The sequence below is a fragment of the Lineus longissimus genome, chromosome 6 (genome assembly GCF_910592395.1).
Source record: "Lineus longissimus chromosome 6, tnLinLong1.2, whole genome shotgun sequence".
In the NCBI taxonomy this organism is placed as follows: Eukaryota; Metazoa; Nemertea; class Pilidiophora; order Heteronemertea; family Lineidae; genus Lineus; species Lineus longissimus.
Genome location: NC_088313.1, coordinates 12,755,632 through 12,776,591, shown reverse-complemented (window position 1 = coordinate 12,776,591; position 20,960 = coordinate 12,755,632). Strand labels below are relative to the sequence as shown.

General features: G+C 43.5%; 1 long non-coding RNA gene across 1 annotated transcript; it reads left to right on the top strand.

Annotated features, from left to right (window-relative positions):
- The first annotated feature begins 9,897 nt into the window (after nucleotides 1–9,897).
- LOC135489772 (uncharacterized) lies at nucleotides 9,898–19,998 on the top strand. The gene is made up of 5 exons (XR_010447220.1): nucleotides 9,898–10,639; nucleotides 17,651–17,711; nucleotides 18,047–18,122; nucleotides 18,330–18,400; nucleotides 18,621–19,998. It is a non-coding gene; the product is annotated as an uncharacterized LOC135489772 (long non-coding RNA).
- The last annotated feature ends 962 nt before the right edge of the window (nucleotides 19,999–20,960 follow it).

Genomic DNA, 20,960 nt, shown 5'->3' with positions numbered 1-20,960 from the left:
ACGCGTGCTTTTGCTCTACATCCGTGATTCAGCTGAACGCGAACTGTAAACACGAGGTGTCAAAATGTCAGTTCGGCATCAGTGGCAGGATCTAGGGGTCATTGCGCACGCGTATGCTATGAACGGATGTCTGTATGGATGGGGGAATCATCTCATACAGCATACTCGATTACATGGTAAATAGTATTATGTTTTTAAAAATACTTTTTCTTTGTTTCTTACCGCCATCTGTCATACATGTATATTTATACAGTTTTTAAGCGAAAAATAGAGCAAATGTTCGACACGAGATTTTGTGATTTGCTACAAGACAAACATACCATTTTCAACCATGGACACAGGTTTTTAATCGGCGCGAATTTCACACTGGGTGCACATAAGGATCGTTAAGTGAAGTTAAGGTACACATCAAAATTGGTACTGGACGCAAGGGCCCAAAGCGCCGCGTAGCGGCAAAAAATCGAAGCTGGCGAAACATTTATAACGGGTCACCGTCACTTATTATTGGACTTATAGCGCATTTACGGGGTTGCAACTATTTTGCTTTATAGTGTCACCAGGAAAGAAAAGCATGCGACCTAACGCCGATCTATTTGTATCAAGTGATAATTGGAAGGTATATAGTAGGAAATATCAATAAAATAATCATTGCATGTCGTCTTTTGAGGGCATTTTTGATCGTAAAAAATATATGTGTACGTCACCGGAGTCTCTGCAATGATAATTTTATCACAGCAGTCTCGCGCAAGTAGAAGTTCTTTACCTATTAGTTCTTCACTTATTAGTCTCAACGTCTGGCGCAAAGCCAGACGTTTTCCATTACGATTTCACTACGATGTTTGACCAGAAGGAGCAGTGCGCGAGATATGCTAATGAGCAGACCTCCCTCGCTTGAGTTTCGGAAGAATGTTCCATATCGCGCTAAGCTGACCGCTGCTGACCATGACAGGCGTGCATTGGACTGGTACAGGTTGGAACTGAACATTGAATATGCTGGTGGTGACGCTTTCTGATGAGAATTTGGTCGTGACTGATGCAGTATCCTTGGACTTGTCCACAGCATCGTTCAATCATTGCTCTCTGAGCTGCCTTGATTCTGTACTTACCCAAATATTGAGACCGAATGCCTGTTGACTGTGCTTTAAGAAAGACTGGCGCCATGCCTAGTCTCTCTTAAAGCACAGTCAACAGACACCAACCCCCTCAGACTCAGAAACCACAAACGCCCAACCCTTCCTGCTACCTCAATACTTCTGGGTGCACTTAAGGTACACCCAGGACCAACGATTGTTGGGCACTATTCAAGACGTGTGGAATTTGTGGTTTTTAGGAGTCATTACGACACGTGCTAATTGCGAAGGGTACACAGTGTACGCAGACTCTTTAAACACCTCGATCGAAATAGGGCCTGTAGCTGGATGCAATGCCATTATGGCAACAATGACATGGAATTCTTCCTGAAAAGCAAACGATTTTCGCGGCAGAATGTTTTCGCGATCATGACCTACTCATGAAATTTGCGAAAAATATGTGAAAACATCCTGAACGCGAAATGTTCTGTTAAGACAAGCATATATTTCGGGAATGAATCAATGACGATTTGATTGTCGAAGTGACATTCAGAAATACATTGGTATCACAAATCATAGTTAGCCTCTTTCTGTTTGCGGAACTGAGAGTTTTTGGAAACTCAACCAAGAGCCTCCTGAGTTATGTTAAAATGCAGAATTTTGCATGGCACGAGCGTACATGTATATCTCAAATGCATTTGTGTACAAATTACATACTTTAAGACTGCAGCCAGCGGTGACCCCAAACATTCGTCGGTAAATGCCAGACTGAAATGCCATCAACTGAAACCAAGGACGTTTAATAGAGCGTACACGTAATTCACAACAACATATATCAAAGGTAAAAGCACACATTTACCATGCGAAAAGAATAATTAGGCATATCAAGCTTCGTTTGGTCAATAGTTCGCCAAAAGTAAATCAATTTCATAGTAATTGAGGACGTCAGCGTCTACGTCTCAGACATTTCGAAAATACAGTACAACCTCTCTGTTGCGGACACACATGGGACTGGGCCAGGTTTCCGCAATAGAGAGGTGTCCTTAATAAGCGCTACTATGGTTAACGTGCATACGACGTATCCAATGTAAACAATGTTTCTCAAGTCCATGGATTCGTTTCAAATGGCTTAAATTTGACTTAAAATGGCCGCCAGAAGAGATAAACGCGCGAATGAAGCAACTCGACTATTCTGAGCTCCGAGAGAGAACCACATGAATATTCACACTGTTTTTTAATCACACTTCAATTTCAGGGGGGTTTACCCCCCGACATATGTGTTTTGATTTTTGAAACTTTAGTAATAATATCCAAAAGATGCTTAAAATGGATATAATCCCGAATTAATGAAGCAAAAGACGGGCAGGCGTTTCGAGAGAAAAAAAATTATTTTGAGATTTCAATAAACTTTTTGAGGGGGTACCATTGGTTTTGCAGATCTTCTGTTTTTTTCTAAAGAATAATCAATATTCGCTAGCAGGCTTTTTATGCTCCCAGGTATGAAGAGGGTTCTATGTTCCTCAGGTTCTTTGTTCATCAGTCTGGTGTTCATCAAGAGTAAAGTGTCTTCAAGTCTCTTGGCCAGCAAAAACCCTTTCCAACCAATTTTTTATGCATTAACCGTTCGGCAACATGTTGGTGGGGGAAAAACCTGATCCCTAGATCCCTAGATCCCTGACCCCTTGAATTGGTTGCCCAGGTACGACCACAAGCAATTGTCTCAAGGAAGCCACCAGTACGACCTCTTGGGAGTCTTGCCAATATCATGCCAGTGAAAAGGAAGGGTAATGATGGTTGAGGGTTGCAGTTAGGGTACCATCAAAGGAGTACCTCTTCCTCGCTCTGGGTTAAACGTGTCAAAGGACTGCACCATCATGAAGGTTTGGGGGTTCCACTCGAGCGCCCCAGGGTAAGCAGCTCGGAAGGACTTATTGAGAGGCCAATAGGGGGTTTGAGGGGCGTTCCCCCCAATGCACTGTCTAAAACATGTCAGAAGAACGGGGGTTGGGGGGGGGGGCTCTCCATGGCGACAGTTGCGCGAGTTCAAGAGAGCTTGCACTTTACATTAGAATCTGCCAGAGTCCCAGACTACGATAGTCTGGACACCTTTCGGGGGGGGGACATTTTCAATTTCTTTGCCTGCTATGATGACGATGGAATTGAGTTACTGCTTATGCGATACACGGAGAAAACTCAAAACAAAAAATTGGCGGAAGGAACTATAGCAGGGTCCCAACCTGGGGGTTTGGGGGGTTTCCCCCCAACCTAAAGGCGCTGCGCGCTTACTAGGGCACTGCACTGATAATATTATAGAGGTTATGCCAAATCGTCCGATAGGTGGAGGTGAAGTTCCCGCCTTGCAGGTCTTGGTTTTCTCTGTGTCGACATCTAGCGTAGAAACTTTGAACTTGTTAACTGATCGGTCTTTGCTTGTGACGTTGCGTTGAATGACGTGAGCTACTTTGGAACTCAGAGAGTGAATAAGCTCTCTCGTAAAAGGTGCCCCTTTGATTGCAAAATCTCCACAACATGTCATAATGTGTGAAAAAAACACCATAATTTCTGTCCATCGGCCACCTCTGATTAATAATTAATTTGTTTTCTAATTTGTCTACTCACACATATTCGCCGAAACACTGACAGAACCGCGTGGATTTATGAGTGTTCGTTGACACAATGTGTGATCAGTTGAAAAGATGAGTAAACAAATGCCGCGGCTTAATTAGGATACAAAACACAATGCCATGGGCTAATTACGTTGATTAATTACGCAAATATCTCACCTGTCAGGCCTACTCGACCTTAGCGCACGCGGGAAAGCATTGTTTTTGCCTACTGTCCGTAATTGGGAGGGAATTGGACCAAAAATTGGCCATCGCCCTGTCCGCAATTCGGAGTAGAGAGGTGTCCGCCGTACATACGTTTTTGTTATTGGAAATGACTTAGAAAAAATCGGGACTGGCCGGACGTGTCCGTAATGTAGAGGTGTCCGCCTGGCAGAGGTGTAGGGAAGATCTATAGCATGTTTAGTCACCTCTGTGATCTGGTGTCCCTAGTTCTGCTGCGACAGACACAACCGATGCAATAGAGTCTGATATTACATGATAACTGTGGCTTTAACAAGACAACGTTTAATCAATATTATAAACAAAACAATCAGCGCCAAGAATTGTATTTGTCAAAATTGATTCAAAGAAACAGTGCATCAACTTATTTTGACATCGATTGCTTTGAAAATGGATCTCGTGGAATAGAATCGGACCCCATACGCATGTTCACATATACAAAAAATAGTTACGTAGCTATTTGTGATCCTGATCATTGAACCTAAAGTAGACTTATGCTTTTTGTCACTACGACCTGTGATCATGATTGCATGCAACAAAATTCGCTCGTTTTACATGTTTATTGTGGTCATCGTAGGTCCTTGCATGGGACAGGAATCGATTATCGCGGCTCTGATCTCCCCGGCTAAAATCCAGAATTAACGGATTTGTATAAGATTTTAAAGATGTTATTCAGTTTTGTGAACGTGTGCATGTAAATATCGTTGCAAGATTTCTTAGTTAAGATCTTAACTACTCTAGTTTCGTCTTTCTAAGGTACCTTCCATATATTCATGCCGGTATTTAGACCTCAGCCCCAAGTTACCATTACAATGGATCATTCAGTTCTATTCAATATCACTGACCAATGTGAATGGCCGAACTGCATGCCGTTTGCACCGGCCGCGACGAGACGGTCAGTGCACATGTCCCAGGAAATGTCAGTTTCATTCAATGGTTTATTCCAAAATCGGCAAATGGGTTGATTCATACAGAGTGTGCCAGAAAAACAATCTTCAACATTTTAATGTCTCGTTTAGAAAGCCCCATTTCAGCATCCAGACCTACAACTTGCTGTGGATATCGGATTGACTCTTATTGAGTCCCAAATTAATTAGTGAAATTAATTCACTACAGAGAAAATTGAATTTCATAAAATTTAAAATTTAGTAGGCCCTGTGCCTTGCTTTTGCCAGACGCGATGTAAACGGTTATTTCATGGCTTTATGGCACACGTTGTCACTTTCTTCTATTAAAAACATGTCTAGACATCCTAGGCCTATAAAGGCCTAACGCCGATGATCACTCGCCCCCAGACAAACAGTCAATATGGAACAAGAAGAACCCTTGAGAAAACGGCGAAGGAGCTATTCGGTATCCGAGAAAATAGCGTACTTGCGGGACCTTGAGACAGGGCTATTGAATGGAACAGTCGAAAGCATGAACGAGTTTGCCGAACATTACAAGATCCCAGTTTTAACGTTGATAAAGTGGAACCTTGAAGACCTGGAAGAGAAAGAGCGTGAAGGTCGCGGCAAGGACAGGACAGTCAAAGAGCGACTGGTGGGTCAATGGCCGGTAGTCGAGGAGCGTGTTTACCAATGGTACCAGCGGCTGAGGGAGAGGAGGCTGCCTGTTGCGATCCAGGACATACAAGCCAGTGCTATGACGATTTTTGAAGACTGGTGGAATCAGTTGCCGGACGAACAAAGACAAGGCTTCATAGAGTCCAGACCTACACAGCACGTTTTCCACGCTTCCGCCGGATGGGTAGAAGCATTCATGAAGAGAAAGAAGATCTCTCTCCGGAAAGTGAATAAGAATACCAGCACTCTGCCGGCTGACGCTGCCCAACGTGTCCAGGTCTTCCGCGACGACGTGACGCAGACGATCGATCAGTTTCGGATTGCCTTGCAATTCTTCTTCAATATGGACCAGACGTTTGCACTGTTCGAGTCTCGTCCTTTGTATACAGCCAACGCCAGGGGAGCCAAGTCGGTTGACGTGCGGACGTCACGATCCAACACCAAGCTGGGTTGTACGGTGACCCTTACCATCACCGCGACGGGAGTAAAGTTACAGGCACACATCACTTTTCCGAGGACTGGTTTCGTCCGACAACTGGCAGCCCTGCAAGAGGAGGACTTGCCTGCAAACATTATTATAACCTCCTCCGCTACAGGTTGGATGAAGGAGGAGACTGCCAATCATTGGTTAGATGAAGTATTCGAGCCATACATCACCACACAAGATACCGATCAATTTCTTCTCCTCGTGGATAGGTACAGAGTGCACCGCACGGAGAATTTCGGTCTCCGAGTGACAGAATTGGGAGGCATCCTCAATTTTATCCCGGCATGCTGTACGTCTCTGGCACAACCCCTCGATGTTGCCGTGATGAAATCCTTTAAGAACAATTTGCGGAAGACGTGGAAAGCCTGGAAAAATGACAACACCCAAGATGACGGGACCTGTGAACGTATTGGGCTGCATGCGTGAGGTAGTTAATATCGTGAGTGAGGCTTGGGAAGCTGTACCTCCGCAAGTAATTGAGAGTGGATTCGAGTCGGCCTTGTTCAGGGCAGCCCCAATTGACGCCGGACCACTGCAGGAGCTAGACCAAGAGGAGGAGGAAATTGGGCTTGAGTTTGTCAACATTCTGGAGGAGGAAATAGAAATGGACTGAATTTATTGCGACTCAGCATTGGTGGTACGGATTTTTCCGATTCGAAGGTGAACATTTTTTTGAACCATCCTGTACGTATAATGACACTTTCCTTCAACTGAATCAGTCGATAGGCCTGATCATCAAAGGGATATTCATTTCATGTTTCGTCATATTATGCCTTTTAGCACGGTGCGGGTTCGAACCGGATAGAGGAAGGTTTGCTTATTTTTTTGCACGCTGATAGAAACTGGCCACAATGACCAAAGGCTCATTTGTGCGTGTAGAAAATATCCGAACCTTCCTCGATCCGTTTCGAACCCGCACCATGTAAAAAGGCCTTTTGACTATGGACAATCTGATCAATTACGCGAGCCGTCGAGAAACGTGTCAGTTACACCGATGAACTTCATTATACTCCCCTACCTTGCCCGGCGCCATCCAATCATGTTCCAGATGGTGTTTGCCCTGTATGTTGGAGGCGGGCTAACCTGGGCTTAATGAAGGTACCTTAGAAAGACGAAACTAGAGTATGTTAAGAATCTGGCAAGAATCTTCTTATGAATGTACAGTCTGGCTCGTAATAAAGGACGGTGCAAGACTAGTATATTATCTCTATCGTCTTATCAGTTGTTTAATCGGGTATAGTATAGAAACTTCTTATTTAACCTGTTTCCTACTTTTATCATCTTGTTTGCATTCCTGACTAGCTGGACTAGTATGGGTTATGTTTTATGAGATTGATATAAAAAACAACACTACAACGTTGTATGAAATAGACGGTGGACGGTAATAAAGGCACTGGAAAAAAAGGCACTATGTAAAAAAGGCACTAGGAAAAAAGGCACTGGGTAAAAAAGGCACTAGGTAAAAAAGGCACTGGAAAAAAAGGCACCAGGAAATCTCTAGGTTAAAAATTCATTTGGGGTGCCCCCCCCCCGTGCATTTCTATATGTGTAATGTGCTATGTGTAATGTGCTTCCAAGTCTTTCTCACCAATAAAACTGCAATGAGACTCATCAAGAATGTTTTGCTAGGTGTCAATAGCCACTGTTATATAATATTAATAAGGTTACTTTCAAACAGTACTGTAGTGTTACAGTTTTCCCGCCAAACTCAAGGCCACATCTTGTATAAAGCTTTCTCCTGATTGGTCAGTTTCGCTACGTCTCGTCAGGGTATAAAAACCCGCACGCGCTTCTGCGCAGTCTCTCCTTTTTAGCTCACCTCTTAGCAGAGGTGAGCTTATCCCATACCGTGGCGTCCGTCGTCCGTCGTCGTCGTCGTCGTCGTCGTCGTCGTCGTCGTCGTCCGTCGTCCGTTAGCAGGGCACGTTTCGTAACTGTTAAAGCTATTGAGTTGAAACTTGGTACACATGTACCCTTATGTAATGACACCTTGGAGACCAAGTTTCGGTCCGATTCGTTTCATGGTTTGGCCACCAGGGGGCCAAACGTTAAAAGTGAAAATATGCAATATCTCCCTTAATAGTAGTCGGGAAATTTTGAAAAAAATATGGTAGGTACTTCTAGCAAAGGTGCATCATATATCCTCCGGGTTTTTGATTTGACCTCCTTTTCAAGGTCACAGAGGTCAAATGTTGTAAATTGGCCGTTAGGATGTAACGATGGCACGTTTCTAAACCGCAATGACTATTGATACCAAATTTGGTACACATTTACCCCTTAGTCAGGTGATCTCAGGGACCGAAGTTTGGTCCAATATGATTCACCACTTGACCACCAGGGGGCAAAATCCAAAAAACCTTAAAAATGTGATTATTCCTTAACTTCTTGGCCGATTGCCACCAATTTGATATCATGGGTACATCTAACCACCATACAGTATATGTCACACAGGTTTTTAATTTGACCTTCTTGTCAAGGTCACAGAGGTCAAATGGCGTAAATTTGCCGTCAGGCCGTAACTATGGCACGTTTCTTAACTGCAATGACTATTGATCACAAATTAAGTACACATGTACCCCTTGGTCAGGTTATCTCAGGTACCGAAGTTTGGTGCGATCTGATTTGCCGTTTGGCCTCCAGGGAGGGGGCCAAATCCTAAATTCTTCAAAATGCCATTATTCCTAGTAATGACTTGTCCGATTGGCACCAATTTTATATCATAGGTACATCTAATTCTAACAACCATTCAATGTGTCACCCGGGTCGTCTTTGATTTGACCTACTTTTCAAGGTCACAGAGGTCGAATGTACTGTAAATTGGCCATTTTGGGGAAATTGTAATTGCTTGGACCTACATCAAACCTAACACTACATGACACAATACCATGCTCTTTATCCATCTTTCCTCCACATGAGGTGAGCACAATGGCCCTGGCCATTTCATTAGTTTTACCAGATCTCTCTCGCGTGTGCACGAGGAGACTGGCTGACGATAGCACGTTTTGTCAAGTCGAAGTTTGTCAATAAATTCATGATCAAATACTCGGGACATTCGTTTTACCGTGGTTTATTCCATAGAAGGATGCAGGACGTTTGTCAAATACTTCGGGAGGCAAATAAGTAGTTTCAACTAGGCCACGGAGGATTCAGAATATAACATGGCGACCTTCCCAGTCAAAATGGACAATTGCAACACGTGCGTTGTTCTATACCGGATTTTCCATACCATTTGATTGAACCTTTAATCATCTAAACTCCGTGTGCTATTCGTCTACAACTCCGTGTGCTATTCTGCTGATACGAACGTTCTATATTCGTCATATTCTTGTCTCGTGCGAACTTTTCTACTTCGTGCAATTTTCCGGATTTGTTTACATTTGTGTGCACATTTACCTATGCATCCAATGCATTGACCGTACTGTACATTGACTGTACATTGTGGATCGATAATAAGACATAATCTTGAAATCCCTAGATTTAGCTTTGTAAGGTGACTCAACAGAGCCGTCAACACCTCTGTCTTGCCTACATCGTCTATCTTTGGATACCTGTCGTCAGTGTCGATGTTCAACCATTCAATCAGCCCTGCAGTAAGTCGTGATGTGATGTGATGTGAAGACGAAGTGATTCTACAAACCCCCCTGTGTGTCTGTGATGCCCTAACTAGTTTCAACTGAACTCTTTAAGTGACTTTAAGTGACTTTGAACTGTTATTCACAATGTGATCTTATTTCTGTTCCTGAAAAGTTGTTTTCAGTGTATTTTCTCCTTGAAATCGATCACTTCAGGTACTATTACTGTGCATACCTAGCTAAATTAGTGTCTAGTTTCGTCTCTGATGACATTTATTTCGTAAAAATCGCTGTTTTTTTTCTAAAAAGGTGTTTTTGTGGTCATTTTGGCTGTTTATTTCGAGGGTGCGGTAGGAGGTCATCGTTCACTTGATAACTCTTTTTAAAATGAAATAAAAGCGTTTTAAGATACATGATATGAATTGATATTAATATTCGTTAAGTGGGATTGTCGGTGGACGTTCATTGTTGAACAGTTGTGCTGGAATTACGAAAATATATCGATATCGTTGAGAGTTCATTCATTAGGGGCCTGCTCTCAATTTTCCTTACAACGCCTCTAGCACTGGGCAATTGCCACCATCTTGAAAAGCAGTGCCGCGGATGGCTATCGCATCGCCACTACGCATGAGAACACGATGGCTGCCCTGCGCTGCATTGATAGTTTGTAATAAATTCACATAAAAACACACCAGAAGATCTCCGATTTTATTTACAAAGATCATATTTTGTTATTTATTGATAAAACTAGCCATTTCACCACAGCAGGTGACACATATTAGGCCTGAATAAGACTTTAGAATTTGAAGTGGTGGTGACGATGCCGATATCCAAGATGGCGGAATTATACCAGTGGTCAAATCTCATCTATTTTGGGTAATTGCATCATTATTTCTTTTTGTGATTGGTGATTTGTAAAATTGAGAATGATTGAAAAATCAGTATTTTTTCACCCAAAGGCATGAGGGAACATTTGATAAGTTTATTGTGATTTAATTGGTAATTTGGTCGACATTTTGACAATTATATTTAGCAATATTTCGATAAATGCGGACCTGCTTCTTCCTCTTTTCGTAGTGACGGTGTTTTGATAACTCAGGTCAGTTTCACGGCAAAAATAAGTGGTAGTTTTGAATTTCGAATGTGCATTTATTGATGTAACGATAAAGTACATTTCGGAGAATAATTAGTGAAAGTTTCAGTAGGTGTCGATTTTTGTAAAGTAGTGTATAGGCGATGGATTGGCTCAGCCATGTGCTCGTCGTGTCAGCGGGGCGCAAGCCGTCATGGGGGATGTACACTACAATGCACGTGATTGATGGTTGAACATTCACTCTCCTCTCGTTGACAGTGTATTATTGAAATATTTGATTGTGATGATGGTGTATTGTACTAGGCCTTGCATGCTCCCAACGTGTGGCATATTTCACATTGATACTACCAGTATCAATTACAAAAAAATAGATTGTGAGTAACAATAGGCCTACAATCAATGCTACATGTCATGAGCCATGAGGGTGGGAACGGGGAAGGGGGGGTAACTGTCTCGACGTCCCGTTAGGAAAAAAGGCTTATCCCGTTTCCCAATACGCAATGTTAGCCGAATCGTGACGCAAAACACGGCTTGTCTCGAATCCCGCTAAAATAAGGGTGTCTATCCCGAATCCCGACAGTTATTTTCGGCCCATCCCAGTGTCCCGAAAATACCCGTTCTCCCTGTTTCTACGGACGCTGCCCCGCCATGTTTTGTCATTTCACTTGCTGTAAGCAGTTCCGGTGCGCGCACTGCCTGTCGGGTAGGCGGGCCGGGACTTTGAATTAATATTATTACTTTGTTCTGGTTGAGTTAATTTTTGGGCGTGATCCCAGTCGACCATATTTCGTGGAGTTGAGGAGACGTTTTTACTGCACTGCCGTGTTCGTTTGGTGTTGTCCTGTTTTTGTGCAGTCCTGTTTTGTGAGCGTGATGTGGATTTTATTCTAAAGGATTTTTTAATGGGTCGCTACAGGTGCCTTGCGGCACTGTAGTCTTCTTGAAGGACCGCGATAGGCCTATTCTGTCCAAAGGCCTCACCTTTGTAAGTAGTTTTTATGGTTGGTTTAATTCAGAACTTCAAGCACATCGTTGACGTTACGTATTTATAAAACCCAAAAAATAGTTACAGAGAGAATAGATTTATGTTTCGAAACGTGATATAGTTTTATGTGTGTGATGTATTACCCTCCGTTATTAGAGGGCTGTGTTAGATTGTTGTTGACATAGAGGAGGGGGTTAGAATCATAGGCCAAGAATTGATTGGAACGTGCTATCTAGGATACCGACACTGTGTCTATTCGTGAGAGTAGTATCACCCTGGCTTTATCGAGGTTTGCTGCAACATATAGTCGATAGATGGCGTCCGTGATGTCTGGATCGCTGCGTGTATATAGATGAGTACTGTTAAGAGTCTCGCTTTTAGGACGTCCACTTATTTATAGATGAGAATAGTCTCGCCCTTTTTACGTCCGTTCCGTTGTTGCAGAATATATTTCCAGAACTACTCTTTGACACTAATAGTATCACTTTGCCAGCATTGACTTCGTCATCGTTTCGTTTGGTCTAGTGATAGGCTAACCCTCTGTAATTATGCAACAACCCGTTATATATATATCAATTATGTGTGTGAAGCACTACGTGCTGCTTATATTGGCTTAACGCCACAATTTACCGAACTCGATACTGATCTTAAAAATCTTGCCCTCTGGGCGTATAATCCAGAGTGTTACCAATCAGAGGATATAGTGCTGCTCCACGCCTGATGTCGTGACTTGTGTACGTTGAAGCCGTCTTGCCGAGGGGACTTCCGTGTTCGATCGTCACTACTTGACTACAGGGGGTTGGAAACGGGTACCGTCTGGCGAGGTCCAATAGCAGCAGATCGACTTCCGATTCGGTGAGTAAAAACCTAATTATCTCACCTTTCGTCATCGTAAAAACATGGTCTCTCCGACCGGATTAATTGTATTACCAGGAGCAAGATTGTTTGAGTGAATCGGGAGAGATCGTATATTATTCTTCACCGTCGTATTTTAGAATTCGTTTGTCTTACTGTAAAGATTTGTTTGTTCGTCGTAAATCGTTTAGAGAGTCCTAGGTTGTAATGGCCAATGTTAGACGTTCCGCGCGTACCAGGCGACCCCCACCATATCTCAAGAGTTTTGTGACGGGACCTCTGCGTGGATCACAGGCCCATCCTGGTCAAGCCGACCGGTCCGTCAGCTGGTTCCAGAGTTTAGAGGAGGAGGCTGCCGTTGATGAAGAGGGTGAGGTTTTAGTCCAAGCTAGCAGCAAGGATGATGTGGAGGCCTGGCTCGAGGGGGAGTCTCTTGCCTTTATGGAGGAGATCGAGAGCGAACGGAGAAAGGTTGACGCTCTGCTGAGGTCACGGGGGAGCCGCACCGGCATGCTGAGGATGGTCGACAGAATGCGGGCCAGTTTCGAGGAGTTACGAAGAGTCATCGATCGCCTAGTGAGCTCGTACACCAGTGTCGATAAGATGAAAGAGTTAGTTCAGGCTGGGAGGTGTATAAAGATCAAGATCCAGGACACGGAGGACGAGGTGGATGCCCAACTCACCGAACGGGAGGAAGAGGCGCAGTCGATGGGCCAAGCGGTAGATAAGCCGGATGAGAAGTTGCCTGAGGCTTGTGACGGCAACCATGATGAAGAGGAGGATGCCGGTAGTGAGTTGAGCCATGAGAGTCAGCAGTCTCAGCGTTCGTTGAAGTCTCAATCTGCACAGATCAAGGCCGAGGTTGCCTCAATGAGAGTAGGGCAAGAAAAGAGAAGATATGCGGCGGAACTGGCTGTTAAGGAGGCTCAACACAAGATGGCAATCGCCGAGGCCGAGGATGAGGCGGCTCGAGCTAGGCTAGAGGCCAAGTTGTGGTCCGAGGACCCGGCGCGACACGTGAGGTTACCCATGACAGTTATAACGAGCAGGTCACCAGCTGAGATGAAGACGCCGCCACAGCCTGAGCAAGAAGTACCGGATGAGAGTCATGAGGATCCGTTAGGGAGATTGGTGCATTCGATTACTTCTTCCCATCTGACTAAACCTGCGCACAGCTCTACTCCGGCCCGGGCGGTTGGTGGCCAGAACTCTACTGGATCCAGAGAGGTTGGAAAGTTCTTCCAAGGTATCGCTAAGCCTCACCTACCGAAGTTTGATGGTAATCGAGATCTTTACGAGGATTGGCGGGCACAGTTTGAAGTTTTCGTGGAGCAGGCTGAAGTCCCGATCAGATTTAAAATGATCATGCTTAAGAACGCCCTGATAGGACGCGCCGGCAAGCTGGTCGAGAATCTCGGTTTTACCGAAGCCCAGTACTCTATGGCCCTCTTTAAGTTGGATCAGCGCTATGGCGGAGAGTCAAGGATCTTGAAGAAATACATCGACCAGTTGATGGCACTCAACGAGGTCAGCGAACAGGATTTGAAGGGATTGGAGGATCTGGCGAACCATTTATGCGATGTAGTGTCGAAGTTAGCAGATACAGACCATGCCCAGGAGTTAGTTGGACAGAACACGTTGTATGCTCTCGTGAGGCGGAAGGTGCCCGTTTCCCTGTTGGTAAAATACGCAGAGTCGAACACTTCGACGAGGATAGATGGGTTGGCAGTATTCGCCAAATGGTTCAACCATCATGTATGTTTGATGATTGAAATGACTGACTTGAGGGAGTCACGCCGCAAGGGACCAAGCCAGACTAGTGCTAACAAGTTGGTGAAACGACCAGACAAGAGCACAGCCTATGCTTCGACAGCAACCGCTTACTCCAGGACGACGTCTAAACCAGCTGACGCAGAAAACCAGTATTCCTGCCCTTTGTGTAAGGCCGCACATCACATCGTCAAGTGTGACAGATGGACACCTACTACTACTAGCCAACGTTGGGACATTGCTAAGGAGAAGGCCCTGTGCTATAGATGCCTGTGTAGCAACCATATGGGCAAGGATTGCCAGAAAGGATCCCGCAAGTGTGGGATTGACGGCTGTCAGAAGAACCATCATCGTCACTTGCACAGAAGGAAGCCGAAGACAGATGTGTCGGTCGAGCCTAAAGACCATGCCAACAACATGTTTGGAGTCGCCAAGGATGGAAGAGTTTATCCAAGCAAGGTCGCCCTACGAGTCATCCCAGTTTATGTAGTTGGGAGTCGAGGACAACGTCAACGACTGAACGCGCTGTTGGATGATGGCTCTGATTCAACATATATAACCAGATCTGCAGCAGAAGCCTTAAACACCCCTGTGCAGGAACAGGCCTTGAGTGTGTCTACTTTAACTGACCCTAAGAAGTCCCTACGTAGTGGCCTGGCGGTGATGACGATTGAAAGCTTGAACGGCGAGATAACGGCCAAGGTGGGAGCGCGAGTTCTTGACAGGTTGTGTGAGAATCTACCGCCGCAAAATTGGCAGCATCTACGAGATCGATGGTCTCATTTGAAGGGAATCGAGTTCCCAAGAGTAGATGGGTGCAAGACCGTCGATATTTTAATTGGTGCTGATCACCCGGAATTGACGTTAGCATTGGAGGAGCGACCGGGCCAACTGGGAGAACCGGTGGCAAGGCTGACACCTCTGGGATGGACATGCACAGGGTCCATTGAGGTGGTCACTCCTTTGACCAGCAATTCTGTTACGACTGCAAATACTTATTCAACAATTACGGATCGTCAGTTGGACGAGAGCCTCCGATCATTGTGGAACATGGATGTGTTCACAACTACATCAGAGACCAACTTCACTCCAGAAGAGCGGGCGATCATCAAGAGGACTGAGGCCTCCAAGGTGTACACAGACAATCGCTATGAAGTTTCGATTCCGTGGGTTGGCGACACCCCTGACTTACCAAACAACTTTCAGGAAGCTCGGCGCCGCCTGTTGTCTATAGAGCGTACTCTCCTCAAGAAACCACACTTAGCCAAAAAGTACTGCGACGGGATGAGGCAGAATATCCAGAAGGGGTATCTGCAAGAGATTGAAGCTGCAAAAGCCAGCAGAGGTAGTCAGCGACAACGGCAGCAATTTTGTTGGAGCAGAGCGAGTCCTTCGAGAGTTAGTTCAAGGGTTGGAACAAGAACGAATCCAAGAGTCCGCAACCAATCAGGGCATCAAGTGTAGGTTTAACCCGCCATACGGGTCACACCATGGTGGTGTGTTCGAATCACTTATTAAGTCTGCCAAGCGGTCACTTTATGCAATTTTTGGTGAAGCCCACCTTACTGATGAGGAACTACTGACGGCGATCGTGGAGGTGGAGGGGCTCTTAAACTCTCGCCCCCTGGCATACTGCAGTTCCGATCCATGTGATGAGGAGGTGTTAACACCAAACCATTTTCTGGTTGGGCAGTGTGGCGGTCCTCTAGCGCCTCAACGAATAGAGGAACTGCCGTTCAACCCGAGGAATCGTTGGCGAGTCGTTCAAAGTTTGCTGGGCAAATTTTGGACACGATGGTCCAAGGAGTACCTTTCCATCCAGCAGCCAAGAGGGAAATGGGTGACTCCTCAACCGGACTTGAGCATTGGAGATGTTGTTGTCATGCAGGAACCTAGCAAGATACGTGGCAGTTGGCCATTGGCACGTGTAGTCGAGGTTTTTCCCAGCAGTGATAGTCATACACGAACAGTGAAGGTCCTTTCGAGAGGAAAGGAGTATATCAGACCGATCACGAGATTAGTTCCGTTGGTCGTTTCAAGAGATAATTTGGAAGTGACCCGGAAAGACTAGTTCCGGTCACAGAGGGGGGTGTTTCTACGGACGCTGCCCCGCCATGTTTTGTCATTTCACTTGCTGTAAGCAGTTCCGGTGCGCGCACTGCCTGTCGGGTAGGCGGGCCGGGACTTTGAATTAATATTATTACTTTGTTCTGGTTGAGTTAATTTTTGGGCGTGATCCCAGTCGACCATATTTCGTGGAGTTGAGGAGACGTTTTTACTGCACTGCCGTGTTCGTTTGGTGTTGTCCTGTTTTTGTGCAGTCCTGTTTTGTGAGCGTGATGTGGATTTTATTCTAAAGGATTTTTTAATGGGTCGCTACAGGTGCCTTGCGGCACTGTAGTCTTCTTGAAGGACCGCGATAGGCCTATTCTGTCCAAAGGCCTCACCTTTGTAAGTAGTTTTTATGGTTGGTTTAATTCAGAACTTCAAGCACATCGTTGACGTTACGTATTTATAAAACCCAAAAAATAGTTACAGAGAGAATAGATTTATGTTTCGAAACGTGATATAGTTTTATGTGTGTGATGTATTACCCTCCGTTATTAGAGGGCTGTGTTAGATTGTTGTTGACATAGAGGAGGGGGTTAGAATCATAGGCCAAGAATTGATTGGAACGTGCTATCTAGGATACCGACACTGTGTCTATTCGTGAGAGTAGTATCACCCTGGCTTTATCGAGGTTTGCTGCAACATATAGTCGATAGATGGCGTCCGTGATGTCTGGATCGCTGCGTGTATATAGATGAGTACTGTTAAGAGTCTCGCTTTTAGGACGTCCACTTATTTATAGATGAGAATAGTCTCGCCCTTTTTACGTCCGTTCCGTTGTTGCAGAATATATTTCCAGAACTACTCTTTGACACTAATAGTATCACTTTGCCAGCATTGACTTCGTCATCGTTTCGTTTGGTCTAGTGATAGGCTAACCCTCTGTAATTATGCAACAACCCGTTATATATATATCAATTATGTGTGTGAAGCACTACGTGCTGCTTATATTGGCTTAACGCCACAATTTACCGAACTCGATACTGATCTTAAAAATCTTGCCCTCTGGGCGTATAATCCAGAGTGTTACCAATCAGAGGATATAGTGCTGCTCCACGCCTGATGTCGTGACTTGTGTACGTTGAAGCCGTCTTGCCGAGGGGACTTCCGTGTTCGATCGTCACTACTTGACTACAGGGGGTTGGAAACGGGTACCGTCTGGCGAGGTCCAATAGCAGCAGATCGACTTCCGATTCGGTGAGTAAAAACCTAATTATCTCACCTTTCGTCATCGTAAAAACACTCCCCCTCATACATAGTAGACCATATTGTCACATTGATGTTTTCTTTCATTACAGTTAGACTTCGAGATCTACATTTTCGACAAAGGCCTGGTGTAATATTACGTACTTGATGAAGGTATTATTAATTTCTTCAAATTTGAAGCATGACGTCAACTTCATTGACTGCTACGTGGCGCTGGTGGTAACTAAGGTATTGCATCGCTCATATCACTTGAAAAAAACATTTACCCTAGTTACGACCAAAGCTGCTCAGCAGAGGGCGATACCTCATCAGGAGCGCCACAATCATATCATTGGTGTGAAAGCATTTGATTGAAGTTTTTCAGTTCTCAATGTGTTCAAAACCTTAATTGTGAAATTGTGCACTTCGAATTCAAATTTACGTCACTAAGTTAGTTTGACATCCATTGATGTCACGGTAATTTCACTGTTATGCTGTGCTGCTTTCAGGTTTAATGACACGAATGAGTACAAGTACATTACATTTTTCGACGAAGGCCTTCTGTAATTTCATACGCTTCTTACGGTTAGTATTGATTCATAATTTCTAGTAAAAAAGTTAATTTTGAAAGTGAAAAATATGTTACAATACAATAGACCTGCAAATACCATATACGCAAGTTTTGAACAAATATCACACATATTCCCCAGTTGACTTGTGATGATATTGATAATGGTGGTGGTGGTGTTATCATGTACATGGCTTCTAACGTAGTAAATGTTTTCTTTTCAGCAACATTCAATAGATTTATTTACTGTATTATCATTTCGACCAAGGCGAATTCGACACTTCAATTACACAAGGTTAGTAACTTTTGTTCACAAAATCCAAATGGAGGCAAATACAGAACAATCAAACTTAGTCATTCCAGTCAGTTACTGAAGCACAGTGAAAACTGTCGGGAGCAGTGCAACTGATGGCATGTCAAACTTCCAGTGACTGTCCCTGTCCATATATTTCAAGACAGTACAAATCTTGTAATCATTTTGTTTATGCAATGTACGTTATTATGTATCATTTCAGCACAATCAAACTTAGTCATTCCAGTCAGTTACTGAAGCACAGCGAAAACTGTCTGAATTAGTGCTGCTGATGGCATGTAATTACTCTACTACCACTACCAGTGACAGTCAATGTCCATATATTTTCAAGTGTGCGAAATTAGTACTCGTCTACTTCTTAGTGTTATTTGAATGCAATGTATGTTATAAAAATATTTTTTCAACACTATATCAACATTCTCATTCCTGTCAGTTTCTGAAAATCAGCTAAAGCAATCGCTACCAATGCAGCTGATAACAGCAATTCTTTTTGTTCCCAATGCCCATCCATGACAATATATTTCACGCATGTGACAATCATGGTATCATCCTGTTTTTTGTGTTCTATTCATGCAATAAATAAATTCAGTATTTTCAAATCATTGGTGCTACAAAACTATTCTCATTATAGATTATTCATATTTTATAAAATGCTGTCATGTGAAATTTTGTGTCCTATAAATCATTATGAAGTCGGCATTTTATATACAACTTTTGTACTCCTAAATAAACATACAAATCTTGTTTTATGTAAACTTTGTATATGTGACCCGTCACAGCAAAACCAGGCGCATGTCGCTCTGAGCTTGGCAGGTTGAGACGGACTGTTTGTTCATTTATCTATTGTCTGCCTTTTGTAAAATATGAGCACATCAATTTCTTCCATTATCTCCTGGTGTCATTTAGGCTCATCTTCTGTGCGACATGTACCTGGTTTTGCTGTGACGGGTCACATATTCTATAGATATACAACACTCTAATGTCACAATGCCTCTCTCACTCGCTTTTATAGAGCAAGATGTATGAATAAACATGACACACCAACTATGTACAAAATTGCTAACAAACTGCACCATTTGTCAGTACACCACATGAAATACAGAGATATGTCTTAATTCTAATCTTTCATTAGCGACACCATTCCTTACCCGAGTGCCTCCTTCATTCATACATCTTGTACTTTAACTCGAGATACCCATCTTTGAATATTTTTAGTATACCAAGTACTACAATGTCAATGTATTGAAGTCATGTTCTTGTAGTGTTATTGGCTTTCTATTATCTTGTCAAAATACCACTTGGTTCTCGCAAAATCTCAATAAAAACAAATGCTATTGCATGTATTGCATATTCTAACAGCTATCCACTGTATCGATTTATCCATCATCTGTACTATTTGTCACAAAAATGTTATATTATGTAAATCATATTTCATTACATAATGCACACTGCCAATTACTGCTGAACCATTCATATGTCATTTAAATAAATAATTTTCAACTTTTTAAAACCGTCTTATAGTACTGTTCTTGTCACTTAGCTGAACCTATTGCTCTATAGCATGAAATTTCCAGAAATGCCCCAGGGACTGAAAAGTGCTGTTTTAACAGAGAGGTGTCCTAAACTGAGAAGTCGAGTTGAATGGAAACAACCAATTTGGAACCAAAAACTACTGTCCTTATTAAAGAGGTTGTCCTCAATAGGAAGGTGTCCACAAAAAGTAGGTCCACTGTATATGAAAGTACAAACCCTGGTACATGTAGTGACATCATCTACTCCTCGATGTGGACACCTGCAAATGCAGCGACAATGTCACATCAGTTATTTAATTCATCGTCCTTTGTGCAGATGGCACCACCCATCAAGCATGTTGGTGACGAATAGTGTCGCAGCATTTCGTCACCGAGCTTACACGAAAATGCTCTGTCATTCATTCAGCCATAAGTGTAAGACTGTAGGGTTGTTTCCAACCAAAACATGTTCGAAATGTGTCAAGCATTCGGAACACCCAAAGACTGATTAGAGAAGTCAAAATTGAATGGAAACAACCAATTTGGGACCAAAACTAGTGTCCTTATTGGAAAGGTTGTCTTTAATAGAGAGGTGTCTACTAACGGAGGTTCCACTGTATATAATGTAGGAACCCTGGTTGTGACATTGTCCACTCCTCCAGCTGCACACCACCAAATCCACAACAATGTCACACCAGTTATTTAGTTCATCATGCTTATGGTCATTGTACTTTCATCTTATGTAAAATGTAACTTTTTACACGGTTTCAATAAACGATTTGTAATTTGTAATTTGTAAATTTTAAATTTCACTAATAATTTGACGCCGCCAATTCCACTGGTCTTCGAAATACGTAAGCTACACTGTTGACGACTATGACACTCCTCACAAACCACATTGTGAATCAGACGCCGATAGGCTTGTGAACTTTTCATTCTCCGGATTATCTAAAGACATTTGGTCCGACTTCGTACTCGTAATATTAACTGTATTTAACAATCACAACATTCATCCATTGAGACATGTTTTA